Source organism: Cryptomeria japonica, chromosome 3 (assembly GCF_030272615.1).
Source record: "Cryptomeria japonica chromosome 3, Sugi_1.0, whole genome shotgun sequence".
Classification (NCBI taxonomy): domain Eukaryota; kingdom Viridiplantae; phylum Streptophyta; class Pinopsida; order Cupressales; family Cupressaceae; genus Cryptomeria; species Cryptomeria japonica.
In genome coordinates, this window is record NC_081407.1 from 516,967,248 (window position 1) to 516,987,729 (window position 20,482).

Sequence of the window (20,482 nt, forward strand, 5' to 3'; positions counted from 1 at the left end):
ATTAAATTCGTTTAATTTTGCGAAGTGATTGATTTAGGTAAAAATTGATTGTTTGTAGATCGCTATCGACGCCAGGAAGCGAGAATGAAGAACGCACCGTAGAGTGTAAAATGAAGCACGGGGAAACGCGCCACCGTTGAATCACAAATTGAAGTCCACTGGCAAGACCGAAGACAAAAGAGCACTCAGAATGCAACAAGTGTATGCATTCTCAGAAATGCACAACTGAAATTAATTCCAGAAAATCAGTTTAAATACTGAAATGCTTTAATGATAATAACTATCTGTGGGCCCCGTCTAATGTATTCAAAACAAAGGGACATAGGTCAGTTATGCTTCAGTTATTTCCAACTACCAAATTGATTGAATTAATGCCAAACAGTTGTAGGTGGCTGGAAAAGTGGTTGGGAGGATAATTGAGGATTAACTAGGCATGGGTTAAAGCTGCCAAGCTTCTGGAAGGTAGATCAGGGCCCTTGGATGCAGTCAATCCTGGCCCTTGATTCAAATTGTAAAATCTATAAAAGGCAGGGCCTTTCTCTTGTAAAAGTTTAGATTTTTAGACTCTTAGAGGTTCGAATTAGTTAGATTTTAGGAGTTAGATGTAGTTTTCAGATTAGAAATAGAGTAGAACTTTTGCAGAAATTGTTGTAATAACAACTAAAATCAATATATGAACATTGGTTTGGTGTTTGTTATTTTGGTTTTATTCTGTTTGCATGGTTTCCTTCCAGCTAGTTAGAAGTAGAGTTTAATGATTTCAATGGCAAAATGTGGGGGTATTTGATGCGTTTCCGGTTCATACCATTGGGGACATGCTGATTGTAGGTCACCGTGCATGGTTAGTCTGAACCTTACTTGTGCTTAGTTCAATTGTGGGTATTCATCTTAGTGTGCGCTAGAATTGGGTGCCTAAATAAGTATCTCCAGTTTGAAAATCCTTCATCCCCTTGGTGATTGCTGTGATAAACCTGCATTAGCCCCTGATATAAAGTTTTGTAAATAATATTAAGGGTATGGATTGAGTAAATAAGATTATTGTAAATACATGACTAATACGATAAAATAAGTATTCTATTAAAAAGAGGAAATACATTTAATATAAGTATTATATTAAATAGAGGAAATACATTTAATATAAGTATTATATTAACGAGGAAATACATTTATATAATAAGGAAAGAATTAATTAAAATATCATATATTAACATAATGAAAGAAGTGTTATTTTAATATATAACAAATAAAACAAAAAGTATTATGTTTAATATTAAAGCAAATAAAACAAAAGTATTACGTTTAATATTAAAGCAAAACTTAGTATCATTATATTTAAATTAAAGCCCCCCCCCCTTCCCCCCCGATTCCCCCCACACCAAGAGGTGCGATGGTAATCGCAGCATGGGCTGTGATTGCCACCACACCCCTTGTTGTGGAAGGGGATTGTGGAGAGTCACAACCCTTCACAAAGATATAAAGGGAAGCAGCCACCGCAAGGAAAGGGCAAGAGAACACGGGAGGGCAGCCAGGAGCAGATTTCGTGACCAGCAGGTAAGAGGTAAGGTATAATATATTATAAATTAATATATTAGTTTGAATTAATATATGGTAAATAGTAACTAATGTATATTTCATTGAATATTAATTAGGTATGATAATTAATAGATGTTAATGTTAATTAATATATGTTTCATTGCTCATTAATTAAGGATGATAATTAATATGTTAATATTAATTAAAGTACATTTCATTGAGAAGTAGTAAGATTATATTAAGGCTAAAACATGTGTACATTAAGGAATACAATTAATTAATATACTAATCTGCTCATAAGGAATGATTAAGGAATATAGATGTTATCAAGGAAGGTGCAATGCATATGTCAACAATGATAGGGTATATTTAATATGAATATATGTTAAAGAATACATTAGGAATACATGTTAACATAAAATGTAGATTAGGAAATAAAATAGTACTAAATCATCAAAGTGCATTATAAATACAAATGTAAACCCATGTTGGAGGCTATAGGGAGGAAACTCCCTTAGTCTAAGGAAGGGATTATGAAATCCCTAGGGCAATATATATATTGATTATTGATATGCATATGTAGGGCTTGGTTGATTAAGTTCAACCAAGAGGAGATGGATCTGGCCGGTCCACTCCGAGGACTTGGGTGATGGGATGCATCACCCAAGGCAAGGAATGACACATGGTTTTCCTTGGAGGGCTTGGGTGTAAGAGGTTGCACCCAAGACAGGAATCGAAATAACCTTCGATTTTCTGGAAGGCTTGAATGTAAGAAATTACATTCAAGACAGGAGTCGAATTCACCTTCGACTTCCTGGAGGGCTTGGAACCAAGATGGGTTCCAAGAAGGCGAGCTTCACGGCCGCCTAAGGACATACTTTGTATGGCATTCGTATCCTTTTTTAGATTAAAATTATGATTATGTTAATTAAGTATTTTAACATTCGGTGGCAATTTAGATTATATATATATATATTTATATGTCTGTTGTATTCTAACAATCTGTTTTTGCGAGATAGTGATCCCTAACTAGCAGGGACATTATAGTGGTATCAGAGCATAATCCTGCCAACCTGTGGGAAGGGTTCTTAGTTTATGATCACGTATCAGAGAAAGAAAGGAGCAAAGGCAATGGCCGATCAATTGGCCAAACAACTTCAGACCTTCATGGAACAGACCAATGAGAAATTCGAAAGAATGAGCCAATTAATCCTCCAAAGTACAAACAACAACAATAGAGATATGCAAAACCATAGGAGAGAGATACACTCTAATCACGCTGATAACGAACGGTCTCCTCAGAGTTCTAGACAAACAATGCCGGAATTTCTACCTAGAGAGGAACATGTAAGGGAAGAAGAGGAACCAGCCACACTTGGGGTGGAAGAAATCGCCCAAATTTATGCTAGGTTAGAGCCAGAAGTTCAGAGAGTAGTGTCCTTCAGGGACTTCTGTGAATCCAAAACTAGTGAAGGTAGAAGGAGAAAACCTATGGGTAATGACCTTAAAGCTAAAGTCAACAAAATGTCCCTACCATGCTTTGATGGGACAAGGAAGGATGTCGCCCAAGCTTGGGTACAAAAACTAGACACCTATCTTTCATACAGCCCCATGACTGAAGGAGATGCTATTAAATTTGCCATACTACATTTAACCGGAACCGCCTATAATTGGTGGCATAACGGTCTCATTACCCTAGGACACAAAAATGTCGCCACCTACAATGAGTTCACCCAAAGGCTCATTAGCCGATTTGACCAGAAGGACTCTGAATGGTACTTCCAAGAGTTAACACACCTTAAACAAGTAGGAACCATTGAAGACTATATAGACCAATTCCAAAACTTGTCAGTAATGGTTCCTGACCTATCCCAGAAGAGGCTCACCTACATGTTCTTAGAAGGCCTAAAAGACTCTATTAAGAATTTTGTGAAACCCCTGGAACCACAGAACTTAGGAGAAGCCATCAAGAAAACTAGAATGGTTGAATTTAGTGCTCCCAAGAATACCTCAACCAAAACACCATATAGGAATGAAGGACACCAGAATGACCGCAGAGAAAAACCCTGCCGCTTGTGCAAAAAACCTTGGAGTTACAATCACCAATGTAAGGAGAGAGACAACTTGGTGGAGAAGGGGTTATGTTTCAAATGCAAGGCCCCATGGGGGAGAGGCCATGAAAGTAAAAGAGGACAGCTAAATAACATAGAAGAAATATAGGGTGAGGAAAGACCATACAAAAGAGCCAGATTTGAAAACAACGAACCAAGTACCTTGGCAGTCATCACTCAAGGGAGTGAAAATAGGTGCTTCAAGCTCAAAGGAACTATCAGAGGACAGAAAGTAATTACGTTAGTGGACACAGGAGCATCACATGACTTCATTAGCAAACACTTGGCAGCAAAGAGAAGGTTAAAAACTCAAGAATTTAGGATTTGAAGTGATTATGGGCAACGGAGTCATAGACAAATGCACTAAAGTTATCCCTCAATTGGAAGTCACCCTAGGGGGACATACAATTATGAGGAACTTCTTCGTGGTGAACCTAGAGAATGACATCATTTTGGGAATGCCATGGATAAATTCATTGGGACGATTCACCATGGATAGTCCAAATCGAGAGATATGTTTCCAACATGAAGGGAGGGAGATAACATTAAAAGGAATTCCTGACGGTTCTCCAAAAATAGTATCTTGCAATAAAATGGAGAAAATTCTTCGACATGATCAAGGAGAGTGGATCGCTCAATGTATGATCTTGGATAAATCTCAATCCAAAGGTCAAAACATTCAGAGTGATATACAACCCATCCTTAGAAGACACAAAAAGGTCTTCGAAGACATCCCTCCAGAACTACCACCAAAAAGGGGATTTGAGCATTCCATTGAATTAGAAGAAGGAGCAAAACCGGTAATTACCACTCCTTACTGCCACCCACACAAATTCAAAGAAGAGATCGAAAAAACCATAAGAGAATTATTAGAAATGGGACACATCCACCCAAGCAGCAGCCCTTTTGCTTCTTCAGTAGTATTGGTCAAGAAAAAAGACGAGACGATGAGGATGTGCATAGATTACCGAGCCCTGAATAAAAAGACTATAAAGAACAGATACCCTATCCCAAGAATTGATGAACTAATGGATGAACTTCACGGGGAAAAATATTTCTCTAAAATCGATCTAAGGTCAGGGTATCAGATCAGAATGAGGAAGGAAGACATCCCCAAGACCGCATTCAGATGTCACTATGGACATTTCGAATTTTTGGTTCTACCATTTGGCCTCACTAACGCACCGGCCACCTTTCAGTCATGCATGAATCATACATTCAGGCAACAGTTGAGGAAGTTTCTTCTAATCTTCTTCGATGATATACTCATTTACAGCAAGACATGGGAAGAACATCTCCTGCACATCGAAGAGGTATTAAATATTCTTGAAACTGAATCCTTATATGCTAAAGCCTCCAAGTGTGAATTTGGGATGAAAGAAATCATATACCTAGGACACAAAATTAGTGAAGTAGGAGTAAGTGTGGATGAGGAAAAAATCAAAGCCATCAAGGAATGGCCCATCCCTAGAACCTTAACACAATTAAGAGGGTTTGTGGGACTATGCAGCTACTATAGACGTTTTGTAAAAGGTTTCTCCAAAATAGCAGCACCCCTCACCGACCTAACAAAGAAAGGAGCCTTCACATGGAATGACCAAGCCCAACAAGCCTTTGAACAACTTAAGATAACCATGAGCTCATGTCTTGTATTGGCCATTCCCGACTTTTCTATACCTTTTGAACTACAATGTGATGCATCCGGGGAGGGAATTGGGGCAGTCCTCATGCAAAAGAAACACCCCCTAGCTTTTGAGAGCCGTAAACTTACCGAAGCAGAGAGACACTACTCTATCTATGACAAAGAGATGCTAGCCATAATGCACGCCTTAGCCAAATTTCGCCAATACCCCGTTTGTGGGAAATTTAGTGTGAAAACCGATCATAACAGTCTACGCTTCTTCCTGAGCCAAAGAGACCTCAATGATAGGCAACAAAAATGGGTGAGCAAAATACAAGCCTATGACTTCGATATAGAATATGTGAAAGGGGTGAATAACAAGGCAACAGATGCATTGTCCCGCAGAGCCCACCTCAATGCCCTTTCCAGCATCTCAAGGGATTGGAAGGAAGAAATCCTTAATGAATACAACCAAGATCCACAAACAAAGGGAATCTTAGAGGGAAACCTTCCCAATGAAGACTTCCAAGTTAAAGGAGGCCTCATATTGTATAAGGGAAGGATATACTTGACCCCTCAAACCGAGTTCAAAAACAAGCTCCTAAAAGAATTCCATGATAACCCCTTGGCGGGACACCAAGGATATTATAAAACTTATAAACACATCAGGGAGAAATATGCATGGAAAGACCAAAAGAGAGACATCCAAAAATATGTACAAGAGTGCCTAACATGTCAACGCAATAAAACAGAACTCACTCACCTAGCCGGATTACTTCAACCATTACCTATTCCCAAACAGAAGTGGGAGAGCATCTCGATGGACTTAATAACAGGATTGCCAAGGACACAAGGTAAAGATAGCATCTTTGTGGTAGTAGATAGACTCACAAAATATGCCCATTTCTTTGCGGTCTCCACCGAGTACAAAGTCCACCAAATAGCCGATTTATTCTTCAAGGAGATTTTCAGACTCCATGGGCTCCCCCTGAATATTGTCAGTGACAGAGATAGCAAGTTTATTAGTCAATTCTGGCAGGAACTCTTCAGAATGGTAGGAACGGTTTTGACCCCTAGTACCAGTTACCACCCTCAAATTGATGGGCAAACGGAAATAGTGAACAAATGGATAGAGGGCTACCTAAGGAATTATGTTACAAGGCAATAGACTGCCTGGATCAAGTGGTTACACCTAGGAGAACATTGCTACAACACGACGCACCACATGTCAATTGGGATGAGCCATTTCCAAGCCTTGTACGACTATGAGGCCACAAGTTTTGGTGAACTAATAAACCAAGAAAGCAAAGTACCAAAAACACAAGATTTCATTCAACAAAGTAGGGACATCATGAAGACCTTGAAAGAGAATTTACAGCAAGCCCAAAACCAACAAAAGATCTACGCAGACAAGAAGCGTTCAGAAAGGACTTTTGAGGCCGGAGACTTCGTGTTTTTAAGGCTACAACCATATAAGCAATCCTCCCTCAAGAAGAATGGGGCTGAAAAATTGAAACCACAGTTCTACGGCCCCTATGAGGTAATTTGAAGGGTTGGGGAAGTAGCTTACGAAATAGAACTTCCCAAAGACAGTAAAATACATAATGTGTTCCACATCTCCCGACTCAAAAAGGTTCTTGGGCAACACTTGGCTCCTTGCAAGGAACTACCACCCCTAGATGACGAAGGGAAACTCACCTTGTACCCCGAGATCATTCTAGATACACGGCAGAAAGAGCTCAGGAACAGAACCGTTACCAAGCACTTGATTAAATGGAAGAATCTCCCAAACGAGGATGCTACTTGGGAAAAGGAGGAAGACCTAAAGATGCTTGAGGACAAGCAAAATTGAGACGGAGGGACTGTGATAAACCCGCATTAGCCCCTGATATAAAGTTATGTAAATAATATTAAGGATATGGATCGAGTAAATAAGATTATTGTAAATACATGACTAATACGATAAAATAAGTATTCTATTAAAAAGAGGAAATACATTTAATATAAGTATTATATTAACGAGGAAATACATTTATATATTAAGGAAAGAATTAATTAAAATATCATATATTAACATAATGAAAGAAGTGTTATTTTAATATATAACAAATAAAACAAAAAGTATTACGTTTAATATTAAAGCAAATAAAACAAAAGTATTACGTTTAATATTAAAGCAAAACTTAGAATCATTATATTTAAATTAAAGCCCCCCTCGATTCCCCACGCACCAAGAGGTGCGATGGTAATCGCAGCATGGGCTGTGATTGCCACCGCACCCCTTGGTGTGGAAGGGGATCGTGGAGAGTCACAACCCTTCACAAAGATATAAAGGGAAGCAGCCACCGCAAGGAAAGGGCAAGAGAACACGGGAGGGCAGCCAGGAGCAGACTTCGTGACCAGCAGGTAAGAGGTAAGGTATAATATATTATATATTAATATATTAGTATGAATTAATATATGGTAAATAGTAACTAATGTATATTTCATTGAATATTAACTAGGTATGATAATTAATAGATGTTAATGTTAATTAATATATGTTTCATTGCGCATTAATTAAGTATGATAATTAATGTGTTAATATTAATTAAAGTACATTTCATTGAGCAGTAGTAAGATTATATTAAGGCTAAAACATGTGTACATTAAGGAATACAATTAATTAATATACTAATCTGCTCATAAGGAATGATTAAGGAATATAGATGTTATCAAGGAAGGTGCAATGCATATGTCAACAATGATAGGGTATATTTAATATGAATATATGTTAAAGAATACATTAGGAATACATGTTAACATAAAATGTAGATTAGGAAATAAAATAGTACGAAATCATCAAAGTGCATTATAAATACAAATGTAAACCCATGTTGGAGGCGCTATAGGGAGGAAACTCCCTTAGTCTAAAGAAGGGATTATGAAATCCCTAGGGCAGTATATATACTGATTATTGATATGCATATGTAGGGTTTGGTTGATTAAGTTCAACCAAGAGGAGATGGATCTGGCCGGTCCACTCCGAGGACTTGGGTGATGGGATGCATCACCCAAGGCAAGGAATGACACATGGTCTTCCTTGGAGGGCTTGGGTGTAAGAGGTTGCACCCAAGACAGGAATCGAAATAACCTTCGATTTCCTGGAGGGCTTGAATGTAAGAAATTACATTCAAGACAGGAGTCGAATTCACCTTCGACTTCCTGGAGGGCTTGGAACCAAGATGGGTTCCAAGAAGGCGAGCTTCACGACCGCTTAAGGACATACTTTGTATGGCATTCGTATCCTTTTTTAGATTAAAATTATGATTATGTTAATTATGTATTTTAAAATTCGGTGGCAATTTAGATTATTTATATATATATTTATATGTCTGTTGTATTCTAACAATCTGTTTTTGCAGGATAGTGATCCCTAACTAGCAGGGACATTACATTTGCACTGTTCTTGTCAAGTTGTGAGGGTGTCTTTGGCGAAACAAGAATTGGTTATGAAAATTTGTCTACCTGCACCACTAGTCATTCCTATTATTGCACTTAGGATTCCTAAACCCTTCCCTTTTGATTTTATTTCCCAGTTTGAGAATTGTAGCATCATTGGATGCAAACTAGCTTGTTGCAAACGTATGGCCCCTTGTGTTTCTATTAAAACACATCAAACCGTTGAGCTATCCCGCAATCATGAACTGACATTTGGAACCTTGAGGCTGTCCCGTTTGATCAACTAAATCAACATTAGGGATTCCTTACGTAAAAGAGGATAGGATATTCAACAACATTCTATTCTACGTTGGCCAGAAGGAGTTGGTTATCCGACTTTAGCCACGTCAACAAATTCCTCTGAAATATGGCTTCGGGTTTTGTCAAAGTTTGGTTGGAATTGAAGAGTTTTTGTTCTCCAACATCTGAATGCTGCTGATCTGATCTTAGAGCTGCAATTTCCCAGAAGAGAGATGAAAAATGAACAATAGAATGCCAAACTGATGGGTGTACACTTTCTTTTATGCTTTCCTTCACCCAACGCCCAACTTAGGGCTCCAATATACAAAGATTCCCAAGGAATATTCTCTCAACTTGAGCGCCCAGATTGAGGGTTATGTTTCATCATTGATGGGGGCCACTTTTAATTTAAAGTTTATTTACCTTTTGCCTAGATAGGTGTGCATGGAGGGGTAAACTTTATATTTTATCCTTGACACTTTATTAACCCTTTTTATAAAGTTACTTTATAAAATGTCTAATTTTAGAAAAAGTAACTTTCTAATGGAATATTATAAAGTTTGCATAATATAAGCTCACCAAGGCCAAGAAAATTTCTTAGTATAAATCCCCTTGGTTAGCCAATCATCTCCTAACCTCTGAACTTGCCTGCGGAGATGGCTAACAGGCAAATCCATGCTCCTGAGTGGCAACTAGAGGAGAGGGGACATTAGATGAATTGTATATTGAGATTAAGACTAAGTAAAGCTTGAACAAATGTAATGTCCCCTACTTGATCTATTTCAATATACTAAAATTGATTGATATTCTTCAATTAGTTATTAACAAGTTCTTATTTAATTTCCTCATTAGATGATTAATTTAATTATTCATAATTTTTATTATAGATATTAGAGCCTGCTACTACTTCAGTTTTTAGGGAGAAGGGTCTATGTATGTTACCAAAGCGCGTAGAGACCACATACAATAGGTTCCCTCAAAGTTTATAGATCCAAGCCCTTACCTATCTTGGGTCCTGTTGTGACCATTTCACACATCGCCCCATTAAAATGGGGACCCCCTCTTTTTGCTCGGTTTTGCCTGTTTCTCTCTTTGTTTTTAGGGTTTTGGGTTAGTGAGTCAGTCGTCTGGACCAGGGTTAAGCCTTAGGGTTTCCGTTTCGATGTTTTCAAGCCGGTGTCTAGTCCAAATTTTGAAGATTGTTGAGCTTCCTCTCGTAGGATGCAATTTTGAAATAAGGTGAATCTGTCAGGAGGTTAAAAGGGTTTGTCTAGGTTCAGTCGGAATTTTGAATGCAAGTCTGAATTTTTGCCTAAGTGTTGATGATGGAATTGTGGATTTTTTGTGATTTTGACCAAATTTTGAGAATTTTGACAATTGATCCTAGGCATTGGAAATAGCTCAATTTTGCCTTGTGAAGTGATTGAGGTCCTAAAATCTTGATATTTTGGCCTGTGGAAGCAAGTTCGCTCCTGTCCCTCAGCCAGGAACCAGGGCGAAAATGATATTTTATGCATCCTGGTTATTAATTTGTTTCATTTGTCTTGAGCAGGGTCGCCAGGAGATGCGGTCGAACGTAAATTGAAAGCTTTGAGGATTTTGAGATTCGAAAATGGCAAATTTTTGGAGTTTGAGGCCAAATCGCTCCTGTCCTTCAGTCAAGGACCAGGGCGAAATGATTCACTTAGACCATTTTGACCTCATTTTGATCAAATTGAAGTGTCAAGGACGTAATGGAAGGTGAAATCAACAAGATAGAGCGCCAGGATTGAGTCGTTTGCAATAAGAAGTTGAACTTTTGCCCTCAAGGACAAAAATCGCTCCTGTCCCTCACTGAAGGACCGGAGCTTGAAATCCAAAATTTCCTTGTCCTTGAAGAATTTGAATGATTTCGCGATTTGAGAAGAACAAAGGAAGTACATCTTGTCAGTTGAATATAACTTGAAAGTACCATAATGAGGAAAATTGGCCCTAGAAGCAAAATCGCTCCTGTCCCTTTGCCAGGGACCAGGGCGAATTTTAGCGATAGCTCCCGTCCCTCTCCCAGGGACTAGAGCGATTTTCCTTATAAAACAAGTTTTGGGCAAAGATCAAGTGAGTGTTAAGTTTGAGGCAAGCAAAGGAGGCGTAACGAACCCATTGAAGATAATTTGAAGATTGTAAAACGCCAAGTGAAGCCCATATTATCCTAAGTGCTCCTGTCCCTCTCCAAGGGACCAGAGCGATTTCTTCCTTAGACAAATTTCTTGCCATGTTGAAACGAATTCCATGTCAAAGGTGAACGAAGGGGAGCATGGCGGATCCGTTGAAGATAGTTTTAAGTATTGGCAAAGAATGATTGAGCCTACAAATGCAAGTTCGCTCCTGTCCTTCAGTCAAGGACCAGGGCGAAATCTTAGTTATTTTGCTTTCCCTTCCGATTTTTGATGAATCCAGACCAAGGTACAAGGGGGCAATGATGTTTGGAACGCCTCGAAGAGAAAGTAAATTGTCAAAGACCGCAAAAGTGATAGAAACGCCCAAGTTCGCTCCTGTCCCTCTCCAAGGGACCAGAGCGATTTCTTCCTTATACAAATTTCCCACGAAGCTAAAGTGAGTTTCATGTCGAAGATGAATGAAGGGGAGCATAATGAGTCCGTTGAAGACAAGTTTGAAGGTTGGCAAAGCACGAACAAGCCTACAAGTGAAGGTTCGCTCCTGTCCCTCTCCTAGGGACCAGAGCGAAATAGTCAAATATGCTTAAACTTTGAAGGCCACGTTCGTTTCAAATGTTCAAGAAGGAATAAAGAACATCATTTTACACCTTGAAGACAATTTGATATTAATACGATGAAGGATTTGCACCATAAACTAAAGATCGCTCCTGTCCTTCAGTCAAGGACCAGGGCGATATTCACTAGACTGGTCATTTCTTTCAAAAACCACGTCAAGGCGAGGTCGCACAAGGTCGAAAATGTTCTTGAGAAGATGATAAGCAAGGAACCAAAACATCAAAAGGCGACTAACTTGAGCAAAGAAGCAAGATCGCTCCTGTCCTTCAGTCAAGGACCAGGGCGATATTCATAAAATCAATCATTTTTCTTCCTAGATCACATCAAAGCAAGGTTACACAAGATCCGAAATGTCATTTGAAAGGTGATGAACAAAGAGTTAAGGTTAAAAGATGACAGATTTGAGCTAGAATTCAAAGTTCGCTCCTGTCCTCCAGTCAAGGACCAGGGCGATATTCACTCAAATATCAAATTTGCTTTGTAAAGGACAATTAAGTATGCGTGGAATGAAAGAATAAAGTTGTCACTTGCCTTGTGATACAAATTAGTGATTAAGGAGGCAAAGACCAAGGAGTAAATGCAAGATCGCTCCTGTCCCTCAGTCAGGGACCAGGGCGATAATGATCTTAAGAGGCACTCATCTACAAAATTGAGTGGATCAAGCTCGAGATTCCCAATGTAGATGCTAGTTTCAACGTGGAGGAAGTGATTTTGAACGTAAAAGGCGAGAAATTCAAGAGCAAAATGCTAGATCGCTCCTGTCCCTCTCCCAGGGACCAGAGCGATGTGGTTTGTACCCCTCACATCTCCCATGTTTTGGCGCTAACATCATTTTCAAATTATTCCAAATGCTAAATTTCGATAAAATGGGCATTTAATAAGTGCGCACAAGACATTTAATTAATTAATTTTGTCTTTTAAATCGAAACTATTAAATACGAAGGCATTAAATTAATTAATTATTTTTTTTGAATAAATGAATTGGGGCGCTTGGGTTTTATTTTCCATATTTTAAAAGGTCGGCCTTGATTTTTATTTAAAATTTGTTTTTATTTTGCCTTATTTCCAAAAGTCGGCCTAGAGGTAATTAAGGAGGTAAGCGCTTATATAAAGGGGGTGTGATATGGCATTTTAAAACATCATTCAATCATCCTTTGCATGCGATTTGGAGAAGACAATTACAAGGTGCGAATTTCATCAAGGAAAGGTGCAAAATTTCCATTCAAAGGGGAGTGTGAACTTGGTTTGTGTTCAAGTGGAGCGAATTTGCCATCAAGACGTTGAAGACCCCACAAGTTGGCGAAGTTAACAAGGAAGGCGCCTTTGCTAGAGGAGGATCGCATTGTTACTTCAAATTTCGATTTTTGCCTAGGCGATTTCCTTATTTTGCATTTTTTAGAGTTAGCTCTCAAGTAAGGTATGGCGAAGTCTTCCCTTGTCTTGAATTTTGAATATTGATCTAAATTTTGAATTTTGAAATTTTGAAATTTCCAGTAACTCAATCGTATTTAGGAAATGATAACTCAAGGACTTATCATGAGGTTTCCTAAATTCAATCTTTAATCTAATCTATATTTTTACATTGCAAAATCTATTTCTCATTATGAAATGTTGTGTAGGTGTTACAATGGCGACCCCAAAGGCGGGAGCATCCACCAGTCGTCCAGCTCTCATGAAGGAAGATCAGAAGAACGAAGAATTGGAGACCAAGATCGTGTCGAAGTGGAGCAACATTGGAGATACCAACCTGGGAAACTTCAGTACGAAGAAGTTTCGAGAGGTCCCTTACATTGGCAAGCCGTCACCTGTCGCAAGGAGAATAATTGAAAGTGGTATCATTAAGGCGGCCGGCTTCCCTCCAGCAACCCAGTGCCATGAGTTGATGATCGAGTGTGCTTGCCATTATGATCCACAGTCCAGATCGATAGTGTCCAAGGAAGGGGACACTTTTGCTTATCTTTCAGAGGAAGCTATCAGTGAAGCTCTTCACTTGCCAGAACATAAAGATATGATTTATAAAAGCTTAGAAGGAGCCAGGTCCATGTACGAAGATGATCCAGACACTTGCCTAAGCATCATCAATAAGAATTGGTTACTCAAGAGTCGTCCTCGCCTGAGCAAGATCCCGAACACACCACATAGGATCGACTTCCAGGAGGAGTACAGAGATTTGATAACGTTACTCAACCGAGTTACAGGGGCTCCTCAAGCCTTCTATTTTGAGAAGTGGATGTTCTACTTCATCCAAGTGATAGTTCAGGGAAAAGGAACAATCCATTGGGCTAGAATGATTAGCCATTGCTTGGACGTACAGTTAAGGAGATTGAAGGCTACCAAGTCTTTCCACATGAGTTCATACATCATATATGCCTTGATCAGGAGCTTTGAGTATGCAGGACTACCTCACAGGGGAGTGATTGGAAGAGGGCCCGGGGAAGTCAGAGTTTGTGATTCCTATGTTTACTTGCATCATCCGCCAGGAAGTAACTACAAGTTAGTCAATGATACATTCACGATGAACATCACCAGGATATTGCAAGGCGGGATTCACAATCGGCTATCTCAGGATGCACAAGAGCTTGTAAAGAGGTACGGTGCTTGGTTCATCCAATTTCAGAAGTTTACATATATTAGAGTTCATGGATGTCCTTCACCTCCCTATATGTTGCTGAGATATCCGACAGACAGAATTGTGTTACTTGAGGTAACAAGACAGTTGGCCGCTTATGTGAAAGCATTCAGACACAGACATGGAAATGGAGTTCCTGTGCCTATCATATTAGGGAATTCAGTTGAGGTATGTCCTAATGCTCTAGCCATGGATGATGCAGAGAAAGAGTTAGCTTTATATTCATTTTCATTCTTTGCCTTGAGAGAGAACTTTGATCCATATGGGTATATAGAGGAGACAGTCGGAAGAAAATATAAGCATGAGTTTCAGATAGAAGACTTTGTGATGAATCTCTTGGATGACCTTGAAGTGAAAAGAAAGATGCATTCTAGATTGCCTTTAGACTTCATCAGGAAATGCAAAATTTACAGAGTGGCCGACCAAGCTCAGGACAGTGGTAGACATCTCCAATCATCTTATGATCGAGAAAGCAAATCAGTAAGGCTAGATTGGAATGAACCCGAGGTTGTGGATCTAGATGCTTTGATGGCTCCAGTCTTGTCTTGTACTCGTAGATGGGTTGATGTGCAGCATCAGAAGTTGAGAGAGCAAGGCATATCTATGACTTTCACTTTGGAAGAAAGGCCAGTTGAAGGAGGAGCAAGTGTAAGTGAGGGTAATCCTAATCCCAGAAATGCAAGCGAAGGCAACCTTCGAAGTGTAAGTGAGGGCAATCCCCCTCCAAGAGGCTCGAAGAGGAAAGAGAAACCTGAGAAAAGAGAATCCTCCAAGAAGAAGCCAGAGGCCAACCGAGATCGTTCATCCGGCACATCTTCTCGACACGAGAAGAGGACACTTGAAATGGAGGAATCTATGGAATCAATGGTACTGAACGATAAAGAAGGACAGGCACCTCGAAGGTCACCAAGTGGCTCTCTCCAAGCTAATGAGCTATATGAAGATAAGGAAGATAATGAAGTAACATCTCCTCTCAGAGAAGAAGAGACATTGCCTAATGAGATACAGGTTAGAGAAACAAGATTCGCCATTCCAGATTGGTTAAAGGAGAGACTAACAAGGGTGATTGTGATCGAGGACGAAGATAATGTGATTGATTTAGAGAGCCTTGTTGGAAATTCTCAAGAAATGACAGAGAAGAGGAAGGCTACTAAGATGTCCAAGATGATTAGAGATGAGACAGGATCCAGGAAACTACAGATAGCTACACCAGCAGTGGACAAGTATGAAGGTGAGATCCTCGCAGAAGAATATGATGTAGAGACATTTGAGCTTGGTCCTCTCACAACCGAACAGACGTTGGATGATGCCACTGATTCATTTGAGGCACTTAAGGACAAGCTTAGAGAAGAAATGGAAAAGAATAGGAAGCTTGCGCGAGAGGTCAGTGCTTGGAGAGGCTACTTTAGCCATCTCAATCAGCCTTTGAGGCGTCAGGATCCAGCAGTATCTCCTGCGCAGGCACTTCCCCTCGAATCAGTTGGCCAGGCAGAGAGGGTCAGGAGTTTGGTTCAGCTTATGAGCTCATGGATTGACAAATCCCATACAGTTGCTATTGAATTTGCAACAAGGATGAAGCAGACCATTCATCGAGCTATTCAAGTTCTTGAGGTCATCCACAACTTGATGATAACGGTAGCTGCCTTTGCTCATACTAAAGATGTTATCATTCCTGTCTTGCAAGTAATCAGGCAAACATCAAGGAAGGTCCTAGTGCAAGAAAAGATAATGGATGGAGGACCTCATGGTTTACTTCAGTGGTCGACTTTACTTCAGATGAAGGAAGTTCTCTTCGAGGACATCAGTACTAGATGCAATCATGTTGAGGAGGTTATCCACCCGATCCAGGACAGAGTGTTTGAGGTACTACGTACTATTCTTGGCAGGAGGATCGAAGTTGAGACAGATGTGGATTTGCAAGAATTAGAAGATAGAGTCAAGGTCATCTTTTGCAAAGATGAGAATATTATTACAGATGAGCAACGGGACCAGATGTTTGCTACCATGCTCCTGATTGAGAAGACCAAGGAACTTGAACCTGAATGGGACGCTGCTCTTCTCAGGGCTTTCGATCAGGTCATCCACTTGGAGGAACGAATGAAGAATCTTCCCGAGATTCCAATTGCTGAGATCGAAGGAATCGTGTCTAGATTCATTGCATATGCTAAAAAGGAGCATTGGAAAGGGAATAAGATTCTAGATGAGAGGTTGTTATAGATGATGTGGCACCTTAATTGTCATTGGTCTATGTCTCCTAGATTTTCGTGCCAAATTTAATGTTTGGCTATGCATTTAATATTGTTCAGTAAAAAGGAGGCTATTTGTAGTAAACCCTAATTAGGGTTTAGGTGTCATAATCTTGGCCATTGATCTTCTTTTGATCTGGACCGTTCATTGTAATTGAGGATGCTATATATACCCTCATTTCTTTTCATTTTAAAACTAGAAACTAGAGATTAGATATCAGCATTAGTGATTAGAGATTAGCAATTTGATAGAAGCAAGTATTTTGTAGCAAGATTGAGCTTTGAAGAAGGAATTTCAAACAATTGTTGTTCATGATGGCTTTGAGATCAATAAAATATTGAAGTTATGGTGTTTTATTGCAATTCTTGTGGTTATCTACATGGTTGTTCGTTTTCTTGAATCATTCTCAATCAAAATAGTGTTTTAATTTGAAGGACAAAGTGTTGGACTTGATCGTCGGTGAGGTTCACTTTCCAAACCACTAGCTTCTTGCTGATTGTAGGAACGCCTTGCGTGGTCAACTGGATCGACTTGAATCACTTAAACTTTCAATCATTGTTGTATCTTGGACATGTGCCTTTGTGGTAGTGTTTATGATCCTTGATGAATTGAAAAATCATTTGTTACCTTAGAAGATTGCATCAATTTCAATTGAGTTGTTACTTTATGGCAATATTGAAGTTGGTAGAATCTTGCCAAGTCTCGTCCACATTGAGTCATTCTTACGATTAGATTAGACTTTATCTCTTGTAAGCCCTACTCTTTTGATCTTTTTTGAGAGCTTGTTAGTATTAGGAAACCCTGTTCCCGCAGTTCGGATTTGGCGTAAGACCCCTTGATGAAACAACAATCACAACGGCCACTGGTGCTTATCCACACGTAGAGACCCTACTTAAAAGAACATTGAAGTCACCCTAACTGATCCTTCTTGCGATATCTTCAGCAGTTAGAGATTTTATTCAAGAGAGGATAAGGTACCTTTAGGTATTTTATTCTGTGTTTGATAGTGTAAAAATACACGTCAACAGGTCCATACCCTCAAGGCTTATGGGTCGCAGATCCCCACCCTATCTTGGGACTTAACCTATTGCTTGGATTTAGACTACCCCTCTTTGGAACATCTCATCCCCATCTTCTTAAATACTGACAGTAATAACATGAATGAAACTATAAGTATACTAACTTCTCATGTATAATAAATATATATGAAATTAAGTATGAATGTCGTACATATTGCAGTCTATATTAGTATTACTATTAAATTTTGCATAACAACATTATCAGGCTTCGTATATTAAGCATACATATTCAACACATCCCCATGCATACCACCAAGAACAAAGATTCTACTGCCTGTAACTTAATACTAGTTCTGATCTGATCCAATGCATGGTGATGTTGCTGTGTGCTTTGATTCCTTTCCTTTATATCTCTCAATATGAGGGAGAGGTCACACCTCTTCATCATGCATGCCCTTTGGAAAAAGACACACCCTTTCACCATTAGCACCTTTTGAAAGAGTGCAACTCTTCATTATTTCTGCCCTTTGAAAGGGACATAACCATTCATAATCAGGTCTGCACTTCTTATCTAAATCAGATATGTACTTCTTATTTCCAAATTCTTCCCCCCTCAAATGATTTTGTCTTCTCCCTTTTAAATATCACGTTTGAGGGAGTCACATCTTATCATTTCATGCCTTTTGACCTTTCATTAGCTTTAATCAAATTTTAATTATATTTAATTATATTCTTTTATATTTTAATTTTAATTTTATATTTATTCTTTTGTATTTTAATTTTTTAATTATTTATTATAAAATTATATTTCAAAGTAGGGACATTACAGTCCGCGCTTCCCAAATATGCTTGTCCTCAAGCAATGTAAATTTTAATTTTCTCAAACAAAGTCATCCACCAATATGAATCAAAAACACGGAGCATATACATGGAAAACACGAAGCATACATGTGAATACACATATTGTTAGATTTCTTCTTATTGACTAGAATGGTTCATTGATTCATCTTTACCTTGCAGGATTGCAGGATCAAAGCTCTGATACTATTTGTAATGTCGCCTACTTGATCTATTTCAATATACTAAAATTGATTGATATTCTTCAATTAGTTATTAACAAGTTCTTATTTAATTTCCTCATTAGATGATTAATTTAATTATTCATAGTTTTAATTATAGATATCAGACCCTGCTACTACTTCAGTTTTTAGGGAGAAGGGTCTATGTATGTTACCAAAGCGCTTAGAGACCAAATACAATAGGTTCCCTCAAAGTTTATAGATCCAAGACCTTAACTATCTTGGGTCCATACCCTCAAAGCTTATGGGTCGCTGATCCCCACCCTATCTTGGGACTTAACCTATTGCTTGGATTTAGATCGCCCCTCTTTGGAACATCTCATTCCCATCTTCTTAAATACTGACAGTAATAACATGATTTAGGCTATAAGTATACTAATTTCTTATGTATTATGAATATATATGAAATTAAGTATGACTGTCATACATATTGCAGCCCATATTAATATTACTATTAATTCTGCATAGAACATTATCAGGTTTCATATATGAAGCATACATGCTCAGCTCATCCCCATGCATACCACCAAGAACAAAGATGTTACTGCCTGTAACTTAATAACAGTTCTGATCTTATCAATCCATGGTGATGTTATTGGATGCTTTGATTCCTTTCCTTTATATCTCTCAATGTGAGGGAGAGGTCACACCTTTTCATCATGCATGCCCTTTGGCAAGAGACACACCCTTTCACCATTAGCACCTTTTGAAAGAGTGCAACTCTTCATTATTTGTGCCCTTTGAAAGGGACATAACCTTTCATAATTAGATCTGCACTTCTTATTTAAATCAGATCTGCACTTTTCTCCCCCCCTCAAATGAGTTTCTCTTCTCCCTTTTATATCTCACGTTTGAGGGAGTCACAACTTATCATTTCATGCCTTTTGACCTTTCATTAACTTTAATCAAATTTTAATTATATTTTAATTTTAATTTTTATATTTATTCTTTTGTATTTTAATTTTATTATTATTTCTTATTAAATTATATTTCAAAGTAGGGACATTACAACAAATAATCTAATTGAAAAGCTTAGTGAAAGATGAGTAATAACGACCATCAATTTTAAATTTTTAAATTTTTTTTTTTGTCAATGAAATAAAAAACATAAAATTGCATTTCATAGTAATTATGGATTCTTAGATCTACTAATTATTACTTGAAATACATATGCATCCAAATAAACTCGTATAAATCTGTAATGATAAAAGAGCATTTCACAAGTGATAAGTGAGGGGATACCATCATATATCTATGGCTATCATCTTCATAGCATCATAAGGAAACAATGAACCTGAAACAACTATACTCATAAAATTTAAATTAACATATAGTGCAAAATATGACGTGATTGTGAGTATATATCAAATTTCAACAAAATGGATTAATGTAACAAGGTAACACAAATGTGGGTCATACAATTACAACCACTACTACTACTATGCAAATACAAACATAATATGGATTGCAATCAAATACCAATATTAGAAAGGAGTATAACAAAATTGGGAAGATTGTCCATAAATGATTAGCCCACATCTCCCCATTGGATGGAATTTATCGAAGATACATGTATGGTAATGGTTAAACTAAGTTACATGTTTTGATCAGCGAGTAACTTAAGAAATTAATGGCTAAACTTTGTAATTAAAAATGTCAGCTACTGGCAGTGGTCGCCTGTCTTTTGAGAGAAGGTTTCTTGTCATCTGCCAGGAGATGTGACTAAATTGGTACGACAATATTATGTCTACT

The 20,482-nt window shown here is 38.3% G+C and overlaps 1 protein-coding gene across 1 annotated transcript in view; it reads left to right on the forward strand.

The window, feature by feature from the left end:
- Positions 1-20,482, forward strand: part of LOC131060202 (CLP protease regulatory subunit CLPX1, mitochondrial) — a 249,427-nt gene that overhangs the window by 136,692 nt on the left and 92,253 nt on the right. The gene's annotated exons all lie outside the window — the stretch shown is intronic.